This window comes from Eupeodes corollae, chromosome 2 (genome assembly GCF_945859685.1).
Source record: "Eupeodes corollae chromosome 2, idEupCoro1.1, whole genome shotgun sequence".
NCBI classification, from domain to species: Eukaryota; Metazoa; Arthropoda; class Insecta; order Diptera; family Syrphidae; genus Eupeodes; species Eupeodes corollae.
The window spans coordinates 49,266,629-49,278,546 of NC_079148.1; positions in this window are offsets into that span (position 1 = coordinate 49,266,629).

Sequence of the window (11,918 nt, forward strand, 5' to 3'; positions counted from 1 at the left end):
GGCATCGCTGCCGAACTATTCAAAGCAGCAGGCGATGACTTGGTAGGGAGCATGCACCAACTCATCTGCAAAATATGGTCGTAAGAAAGCATGCCCGATGAGTGGAATCTCAGCATAGTGTGCCCGATACATAAAAAAGGAGACCCTCTAAACTGCGCCAACTACAGAGGCATCAGTCTCCTTAACATTGCGTATAAGATCCTCTCTGCCGTATTATGTGAACGTCTGAAGCCATTCGTCAACAACCTGATTGGTCCTTATCAGTGTAGCTTCAGACCACATATCGACCAAATATTCACACCACGGCAGATCTTGGAAAAAACCCAGGAGCTTCAAATCGATACCCACCATCTCTTTATCGATTTTAAAGCCGCGTATGACAGCATCTATAGGCAAGAGCTCTACCGATCAATGTTTAGTTTTGGCATCCCTGTCAAACTTATCCGTTTGTGCAGAATGACGATGGAGAATGCACGCTGCTCTATCAAGGTCGGAAAAGATCTTACCGATGCATTTGATGTCAAAAAAGGTTATGCAACTTCTTCAACATCGTTCTGGAAAGAATTGTGCAAAACTCAACCGTCAACACTAGAGGCACAATCATCCAAAGGTCCATCCAATTACTCGGATACGCAGATGATATTGACATAATTGGAAGATCAAAGCGCTATGTCAGTGGAGCGTTTTTGAGCATTGCAACGGAAGCGAAGAAAATGGGTTTAGTGGTCAATGAGGGCAAGACCAAGTATATGCTATCATCAAAAAAGGACACTGAACGACGACGTCTTGGACAAAACGTCACCATGGACAGCTATTACTTGGAGGACTTTGTCTACCTAGGCACCGCTATTAATGCAGACAACGACACCAGCGCTGAAATCAAACAAAGAATAATCGAAGAGCGTCTTAGGATGCTTCGAGAAAAAAATTCTTCGGGTGATTTTTGGTCCCGTACGCATAGATGGAGAATGGACCTAGTTAGCAGAATTAAAGTCCAACGGCTTAGATGGCTAGGTCATATTGAGCGGATGGACATTAGCGCTCCAGCCCGGAAGGTCTTCGAATCCAATCCCGAGGGACGGCGCATTAGAGGAAGACCGCGACTCAGGTGGCGCATACCCAGGTGGGAGAGGACCTCAACCAACTTGGCGAGCGAAAATGGAGACAGCTAGCTAGGGACCGAGCTGGCTGGAGACGCTTGTTGGTTGATGCCCAGGTCCGCCCCGGACTGTAGCGCCACCTTAAGTAAGTAAGTAAGATAACTTTTACTAAAAAACTAATCAGTAACGTATTTGACTCCCTCTTACGAAATTCATAGAAAACGTATTGAATCAATTCAACATAATTTTATTCGCTTTGCCCTAAAGGGTCTTCCTTGGGATGATCCTTATGATCTGCCTCCCTAAGAACATCGTATTCTACTTCTTCAAATGCAATCTCTCCATCAAAGGCGTGTTAATAATGACTTAGTATTTTTTCATCAACTCATTGATGGTGAAATTGATGCACCTTATTTGCTATCTTGTGTACATTTGAATTACCGGGGCGGAACTCATCACCTGCGCACGTTTGATTTTATACATATTGACTTCCATAGAACTAACTATGGGAAGAATGAAGCTTTAAGTCAAATGAACATTTTATATAACTTAAACTGTTCATCGATAGATTTAAATTTAAATAAGGTGGGATTAAAAGCATTGTTTAGAACCAGTGCTCCACTATCGTAAACGTTCTCATATTATTTTTGTTCTGTAATAGTTAAATGTTAATTATGTTTTGTATTTTGTGCGTGTATTAGGCTATAATTGTATTGTTTTTTACTAACAACTAACCCATGCACATGCCATAAGCTTACTACTTTCTGAAATTCTGAAGTGTAAAAAAACAATAATATTCAATTTTGCTCTGTTCGAATTATTAGAAACTAAAAAAATACTATTTGTTTTATTCCTAATAAACTTAAATCTAAGTTGCTCTGCTAATTGTTGATTGTTTATTATAAATAGATTTATTCATTCATTTACAATAAAATAACATAAAAGTTTATCTACATATGAATAAATTGATTGATTAATCACACCATTTAAAACCAAATGTGTGATATTTTTCTATTAAAGTTCATTGTCTCACTCTTAAATAAATCCATACAAGTTTCATTTGTTTATAATAATAACACGTGTTTGACCTCATTGGAAAATAACCCTTCTAATTCAGAATTTTTAACTTATCTAACCCATTCATTTGTTTTTGGCGGGAAAGTGTACAAATTAACGCTCTCATTTTCACTATAAAAATACGCATTTATTACATAACTAATTTACATAAAAATGCCAAAAATAAATTCTAATAATAGATACATATAGATTCAAATGTTAATAAGTACGCAAACTGAATTTAATAAAATCAAAATTAACAAAAGCCTCGATTATAATGATTATAGCTTATTTTTGTTTTGTTTCTATAACAAGTTAAATATTATAGGAGAAACCTAGATTTACCTATTTTACCTACGTAATTGAAATATCAAAAGATGTATAATGACGTATGTGAATAAAATTAGTAACTTGTTTAGTTTATAAATAATAAAAGAAATTTCAAATTATGTGGTATAGTGACGTACAAAAAATTTTAATCAACTTATTAACTTGTTTATAAAAATTAATTTTATTCAAAACAGTTAAAAGACCGCAAAACAAAATTCTAATCAAGCACGTCACCATCATCTCGCACGTATTTGATGGGTATTTTTACCTAACCTGGGGTAACACAATCTTGACCGACCGAAAACGAAAACAATAAAATAGTTAATTTGTAGAAATATATTAATTTGAATTAATGATAAAATAACTATGTCAGTGTTTTTTTAAGCAATCAATCATTTTAAAGCCTATACAATAGAATACTGTGTATATTATGACGTCAGCATGATTATGATTCTATCTATCAAAGGATATGGAAGATTTTAACCTTCTTTAACTTTTTAAATTGTAAGCGTGTGCAGACAGAGCTACAAATATATAATAAATACATCTATGAATGTAAATATGAAGGTTTTTGTATACAAAAATAAAACAACAATATTAAAAAGTTAATTTATTCAAATCGAATCTAACAAAATGTATGAATATGAATAAGTTATAAGAAGAAAAAAATAAAAAAGAAAACCCCCTTAAATGTGGTTGTTGTGGAAAGTTGACGTCCGATTTAAACATTTCTATAATATCTTTCTTGAAATCAATGACAAAATTATTCCTGGAGTGTGTGTAAGATTTATTTGAATATTATTTGATTATTATTATTTCATATAATATGGAATTAAAAAGTTATAAAGTGTGATTGTTACCAACTTTAGCAAAATATTTGACCATTTTTTCTTTCAAAGTATCATGTTTTATTACTCTTCAAAGGGTTCTTTCTAAAGGGCCTAAATTAATTTCAATTTATCCTTCCAATTGTTATGAAGATGTGGTTTTGTATGCTGTTAAAACCACTGTCCCGAGCGGATAGAAAACAGTATTTGTCCAGCCTATGCCCAAAAACGCAAATCTTCGACAAATTACACTTACGTTCCTTCTTTTCAAGATCATTTAATAACAGGATATCAGAAATATTATTTATTTATCTATTTGCTGAGCATTTTTTCATAGAAGTTTATCTCTTTCTATTAAATTAGGATCACTCCTTTTAATTCATTATAAAATTCATTAATAAATACAATTATTTAATAAACTTCAGAAATTACTGTGACATCAAGATTTAGTAGCAATAGGTCCACAAGTGCTTACATAGTTTGAAGAAAATAAGATTATTGCGATTTGTGTTTTAAAAGAATTTAAAAAATGCGTGTCTTTGGTTTAGATGATGGGGTGCCCCAGGGCTCTGTTTTGTTTCCGACACTCTTTCTTATTTTTATTAATGATCCTGTTTCTGCAACTTCTAATATAATCAATTGTTTAACCGAAGATTGTTCTCTGAGCTTTTTATATTAATTTTAAGACTTATGTTCCTCTGTTTCGGATGAAGAATTGTAACTATAAAATATGCTGTTCTTATTATTTTCTGACCTAAACAGCATTGTACAATGGGAATTAAGAAACTGAGAGCATTGAAAACCCAATTTTGTCTTGTATAGTATTCCCAATGTCTTTGAATGACACTTGGATCGACGAAACTAAACATCTTGACATTTTCTGTCTGTGCATCAGCAACCTGCTTTTGCGGAACGATCACATGCGCCAAAAATGTCGATGCCTGGGTTTTCTGAAACGATGCAAGAAATGTTCTCGTCTTCTCATCTGGCTACAGCCTTCAAAATAAATTTTTTGGTTTTAGGTTAAAAGGTCTTAAGCAAAAAACAAAACACATTTTAGGTCTCTGCTTTTTTGTAGCTTTCGTTTAACTTCAACTTGAGTCTAGAACAACTGCTAAATATCGTATTAATTTAGTTTCTTTTTTTAAATTAACGTTCTAAGTTCATTAAGTGTGTGTGACCAGTTTCTGACTTAGGTTTTCTTTGACTTACATCAAAGAAATACTTCTTATAATAATTATAATAAACTTTATTATAACTCCCATATCTGGACTGGTGCTCCAAAAACTTGCTTAAGCTGCTTGAACTTTTAAATTGATTGGTATTAGTAATATCTTTAACTTAATTACGTCACTCGAAAATTGTCGTACATTTTCTTATCTCAAATTTTGTATCGTTACTTTAACGGAATATGCTCTATTGAAATATCCAGTTTCATTCCTCGCCACAAACAGTTTAAACAAAAATTTGCACTTCAAGGAATGCCAATCTTACTCTTGTATTTTTTGATAGGGCTGTTTGCATTCCTCTTTATGGTGAACCCTCACTTACACTCTATAAATTGAGCCTTCTCTGGACGATCCATCAGCTCCCAAATCACGTTCTTCTTAAGAACGTTTATTTCATAGAATTTCTTCCATCTTCAGCATTGGGTGTTAACATTGCCTCTTAATAGTTTAAAGGATTGTTCACGTTCTGGGATCAAATATTCGACAAACCTTTGATAAATCGGAATACCCAACAATAAAGTACTCCTTCCCGTTTACAGAAAACTTTGAGTGATCTGGGATCTTATCTAAAATGACCGCCTTGGATCGAAAAACTTTAAGATGAGATAGAATAGGCTGCATCACTATACTTATGTGCGATTATCCCTCTCCGCCGCACCATTCTGCTGAAGGATTTACGGTTCGGAAAGCTGCCTCTGAATGCCACATCTTAAGAAATCGCTTAACGCTTTGCTAAAATATTCTGTCTTCGGCATTACTGTGAAGTACAGAGATTTGTTTTTTAGCCGTACTACGAGAATGTGGAAGTTCTGTTCATTAACGTAGCCTCATGGGTGCAGATGGCCTTCGTCATCATTATTGACGAATTAAAAATCGTAAGACCTTGGCTTTATGCAAAATACAGTGTTATATCGTTTGTGGAATGCGTAGTTCCACAGATTGATGAAAAATCTTCGCATTTGTTGCTTAAGTTGTTTTTGAGTGACGAACATGGTTTATATTCTTTACTTGTCCGAATGTATGTTCTTCTTAAATTGTCCGAATAGCAATTATACTATTGCCGACCGTGAAGGTGCATTAAGACGACGAAGTCCCAAAAGTGCTCTGGTTTGGCAAATCGTGTCTGCAAAATGTTCAACATTATTTAAGTTTTTTTTCGCAGTTAAAATGTGTTAATGAAGCATAAGTCATTCCATTTTAAGAAATGGCGTCTTTGTATATAAAGTCTATGTAACTCCATGATAAGAGTTGTTTTTTTAACGTTCATCATAGCCTCAAGGTGGCGTTGAAAATTGTATATAATAAGTAAAGTTAAAACACAAAACTGCGATAACTAATGTCTTCATAGCCATTAGGAGTCGCCCCGCAAAAACTCACGATAATATAAAAACAACTTTTACGATTCCGCTTGCGTTCCCCGAGCTTTAATAAAGCTGTTTAATTCTCAATATTTAAGAAAGGTGATGCTAGCTTTCCTGAGAATTACAGAGGTATTTCAATACCAAATTCTATTAGATTTATCAATTGGGTAGAATCAAACAATCGCTTAAGTATGTTTCAAGCTGGTTTTCGTTAGGGGTTTCCAACGGTTGCCCATATTTTTGCTCTTTCGAGTATTGCTAACAAATTTATCCAAAAGAAAAAGAAGATGTATGCTAGCTTTTTCGACTTAAAAGCTGCATTTGATATCGTCAATCGACAAGCTCTCATTTACAAAATGGCCTCACTTGGCATATCTAGAAAATTACTAAATGTCTACGAAGAATTTGTATGTAAAACTTATGCTACAGTTTGAGAAGGGGCCGAGGTTTAAAATTGGTTTCAAACGAATGAAGGTGTTCCCCAAGGATGTATCCTCAGCCCAATCTTGTTTGCCCTCTACATTGATGATATTTCAGATAATTTACCCCGTAGAGTTTGTTTTTCTGATATTCGAATAAAAGTACTTCTTTACGCTGATGACTTGGTTATGCTAACGGATAACCCATTCTCTCCAGCTAAAAATCAGTAGGGTCCAAACGTATAGCAACATCTGGGACCTTAAAATAAACTCAGAGAAAATAAAGATAATGTTATTTGAGTGTTGAGTCATGTAGTTGTAGAAGGTTGAGAGAAGAAAGATGGTTCCTTAACAACCAACCTATTGAAATAGTTCAGGAATTCAAATATCTAGGAGTGTTGATGTTTACTAACGGTAGCTTCAATAAACATGTTCAGCGTAAGAGTATGAAGCTAAAGTAGGTCTCAACATAATGTGCCCAACTTTCTTCTCAAACAAAAACATAGACTTACGATAAATACCGATTTTTACAAGCAACCATTAAAACTTGCTTGTCTTACGGTATTCAAGTTTTTGGTCACAGCTATTTTGAAGAATTTGAGTTGATGCAACGCCACTTTTTCAAAAGATTATTTCGAATACCTTATTCGACTATAACCTATGCAATTCATATCGAGTCAACATAGTTTCCTCTCTAGAGAACAAATGTTGGATGCAATGAACGAATCCGTTGGGTGGACAAATCTCTTCATGTTCTGTGAACATGCTTTAAATTATCGAAATTCTGTGAAATTCTGTGTTCCTAAAAATTTGAATATACATATTTCTAAAACAATTTATAATATGAATTTATAAACACGAAAACTAAAATGCAAAAATAGTTATCAAAGAATCATTTATTTTTTTCTGTTTGAGCGAATGTAAAACAACAAATTATATTTTTTTTATAACAAGAAATCTAATGAGAACTTACCAACTATTCATTTTATTATTTTAAACTATTAATTTTATTATTTTATCAAAGCAAATGTTATTTTCTGTAGTACCCGTGGCATGATGGTTAGTGCGTTGGACTGTCGTTCTTTGACTTCCAGCGAGTGAAGAAGTGTACATTAATTTTCTTTTTATTTGCAATTTAAATTTAAAAGTGTTGAGCATTTGCTAATTTGGCATTGTGCCACAGTTTTCAATAACTAAACGATAGCCTAGTGGAGGTGGCGGCCGAACACAACTCCAAGGGTCGTGGGTTCGAATCCCGGGCGGAGCGCACAAAAAATATTGAAGCTTTTTTTCACAATCGTGAAATCGTAGATTTTATTGATTGGGAAAAAAAGCAAATGGAGAGGGAGAGGAAAGCAGGGGTATCGAAAGATACCTCTGCCAATACATCAGGTGATGTTACTGTGGTGCAAGCAGCGGTACAAAAAATCACCGAAACACAATCGGACCATTCAACTGACCAGTGGGCAATAGTAAAGAGAAAAAGGCAATCTCCCAACTTGGTAAAACGTACTAATCCAGCCAAGCGGAACGCAAATAAAAAAAAAATGGAAGAAAAATCGAAAGGTGTGACGTCAGAGCACGAAACATCAGAGAGTGACGACTCTGGGAGCCCAGATTACGTCTCAGAGGGTGGAGAAGGGCAGTTTAGGTCTCCGAAATATAGGAACAAGATCCTATCGGAGACAGAACCGCCAACAAATAAATCGTTGGAGGGGGAGGTGGACCAAATCCTCCATGAAGAAAAACAACTGATGGAGGCACTGCAAACTAAACAGGCCGCCATCAGTAAATTTGAAGACAGCCTGAAAAAACTAAAGGAGGAAATGGAGCCACTCCTCAGCCAACTAAAGCTTAAGCAAGAAGCGCGCCGGCAGCAAGTGGCAGCGCAACTGCAACAAAAACACCAGCAGCAAAAACAACAGCAACAACAACCACGGCAGCAAAAACAACCACAACCCAAGCCCGCTCCCAAAAACACAGGAGCGGAGCAAAATAAAAAGAAGCCAGCAGCAGTGACAGGCCCAATTGCTGAGGGCCCATCGACTTCGGCTAAGGCCAAACAGCAGCAACAACAACAGCTACAACAACAGCAGCAGCAGCAACAGAAACAGCAGCAACAGACACAGCAGCAGCAAAAACAGCAGCAAAAACAGCAGCAGCAGCAACAACACCAGAAACAACCACAGCTCAAGAAGGAGAAGGTGCCACCAATTAGGACCTATCAGGTTGACCTGCAGGACTTGAAACAGGTATGTAAGTCGGCCACTAAGGGAAATTTTTTACTAAATATTTTGAACGAAAAAGAAAAGCGGTATTCGGTGCAGTGCTTCTCACTGGCCGAATACAAGCTAGTGAAAGAGTTACTTAAGGAGGCCACAGCTGAGTTCTTCAGCTACACGCCTAAGAGCGAAAAATTCCAGACGGTCCTTCTGAAGGGCATAAGTTCCTGCACGGTACAGAGGAGCTCTTAGCTGAGCTCCGTCAAAAAGCCACAGACGATCTCGATTTTATCGGGGTCAAGCCTTTCACTACGGTGAAGTCCAGGCGAGGGGGTTATAGGCTGCCAATGTTCCTGGTAACATTATCGCCCCAAAGCAGTGTTAATAGTGTCAAGGGAATCACATCTCTCGACAATCAAACTGTACGCTGGGATACATTAAAAAGGCACGACGGCATTTTACAATGTACTAACTGCCAGAGGTTTGGCCATGCCAATGCCAACTGCAATATGCAGTTGCGTTGTGTCAGGTGCGGAGAAACCCACAAAGTAGGTGAATGTAAGCTGGGGAATGAGCGGGTTGAGGATTTGACCCTGCTCAAGTGTGTCCTTTGTGGAAACCAAGGGCACCCGGCTAGCTATAGGGGTTGCCCTAAGGTCCAGGAAATGAAACAGAAACAGGCCAGTCAAAAAGCCGAAATAAGTCGAAAAGTTCGACAGGCTCCTATACAAAAATTCGTAGATCCCAAATTCTCTTACGCCCAAATGGTGTCAGGGAGTGGAAACACGAGACAGGCTCCACCAACGGTTGCCCCAAAGGCCCCTGTGCCTAAGGCACCAGAGGTGCAGCCTGACATTGTAGCCTTGTTGTTGAGCATTCAAGGTCAACTAACAGGACTGCAAAGTCAGATAAAGGAGCAAGGCAAAAGGGTAGATCATCTCTACTCTTTGTTGCCTGGCCTGGCGCAATTTAGACCATAATGGGCGCGCTGCCGGAGACGCGCCTAAAAGTCCTAGCTGTGAATGTAAATTCACTGATTAGGATTGAACGAAGAGCCAATATGTTCCAATTGTTGAAAGACTACAGTCCCGATGTGTTTATGGCTAGCGAAACTAAGCTAAACCACAAACACAAATTGACTCATAAAAATTACAATATCGTAAGAAAAGACCGGCCCGACTCCACTCAAGGGGGCGGTGTCGCTCTCTTTATACGAAAAGGCATTAATTATAAAGTCATATACAACAATGAATTGCGAAAGCTCAAGACGCTAGAAGTTTGCGTTGTATGCATCTCTCTCACTCAAGGGAAGCGGATGTATATGATTGCGGCTTATGCGGCTGGAGCTCCGCAGGTTACTTACTTTGCTTCAGAACTCGAGATTCTTTTTAGGGAACTGAAACTGAGCTTGGAAGAAAACTATTTCATCTTGGTCGGTGATTTGAACGCAAAACATGAAGATTGGGGAAATCAACATAATAATCCCAGAGGTAATCATCTTTTTAATTTGATGAATCTTTACAGCGTTGAATATGGCGTCGACCTGCTGGCTACCGAAAAGCCATCGTATCCAAGAAGCGGCTCCTTTCTGGATCTTTTGCTGTACGACACTAGACTGACAGTAACAGACAAAGTGGGTAATCACCCTCGAAACTGCTTACAGACAGTCGAGTACGACAGTGATCACTGCGGACTGGCTGCTGTAATGCAGATTCCGAACAAACGCGTGGAGTTAGAGGAATACGTTGCAACGCACTCTTACAATTACAGTAAGATGCGTTGGCCTCGTTTCACCAACGCCTTAGCGAGAGAACTTCGTTCGAGTGACATAGCCCCACCAAACAACAGAAACCTGACAAATACAGAAATTGACCAACATTTACAACAGATGGACGAAACAATAAAACGAACAATGGAAAGGACAATTCCAAAGTACAGAGAACGGGACCAAATGGACGCTTACAGAAACGCGACAATTGACGCACTGCGAAAGCACAAGAGTGGCTTACTGACAAGACTCAAAAACTTGTACAGACGACTTACAGACCCACACGACTTGGAGGTTAGGACACTGAAGTCGTCAATAAAAAATGTCAATCTGTTGATTAAGGAGAACTACAGGCTATCAATTAACAACTACTGGGACCGCAAGATCCGGTCAGTTAATTCGAGCGACCCTAGTATGTTCCCTAAAATCAACAAGATATTCAGAAAAAAGAACGACAATGACCTTCCGAGTCTGAAACTCCAAAGAACCGAAGAAAACAGAGACGTACTCATGACAGCGCAAATAGATCCAGAAGAAGCCATCTTTGACGATGACTTTTATATAATTGAAGATCCGAAGGAAAAAGTGGAGGCGGTGGGAGCTGCTTTCCAGCAAGTGTACAAGGTGAATGTTAGCATTCGCCCCAACCACGACTTGGAAAACAGAGCCCTACTTAATCACTTTTACCTCCGTAATGATATCACACATTGGCGATCTGAGAACCGCGGTTTCATGCGGTTCAATGACGATTCCTTGGCAAATGCCATAATCGCCGAGCAAACGGGACCAAGTCCCTTGTTAGTGACGAAGGTTGAGCTTCAGCTCATCTTCAATTCAATAAAAAACAAAAAGTCAGCAGGTGTCGATGGTATATCCAACGTTGTACTAAGACATTTACCGATGGAAGCAATTGACATATACACCACGCTCTTCAATAATGCACTGAATAATGCATATTATCCAGTGCATTGGAAGACTGCTGTGGTTCATCCTCTCCCGAAAAAGGGAAAGGACAACTCCAACCCGTCAAATCTTCGGTCGATAAGTCTTCTTCCGAGCATCAGCAAAGTTTTCGAAAAAATCATTAATAGGGCTCTGACTAAGTGGGCTGCGGACAACAAAATAATTCCGGATAAACAGTTCGGGTTCAAGGCGGGTCATGACACAATTCATGCTGCGTCTAAACTCGTTTCTGATATCCAATGGAATAAATCAAAACAACAATGCACAGGTGCTGTTCTGGTTGATTTGGAAAAGGCCTTTGACACCGTATGGTTAGAGGGCCTTTACCTGAAACTGAGCAGGCTTGGCATAAGCAAGCCATTGTTGTATATACTTTATGATATGCTTAACGGTAGAAAGTTTGTTGTCAAAAGTGGCAATGTAACTTCTACCACAACATTCTCAATTAAAAATGGTCTTCAACAGGAAGCGGTGAATTCGCCGATTCTCTTCAGCATTTACACCAGCGATCTGATAGGTAGTCTTACAAAGGCAATTGCGTACGCCGACGATCTAATTGCGTACAGAACGGCCCGAAAGGTTGAGGTTATTAGAATTCTCTTGCAGCGTGATTTCGACAAGATTCAGCGATATTGCGACGACT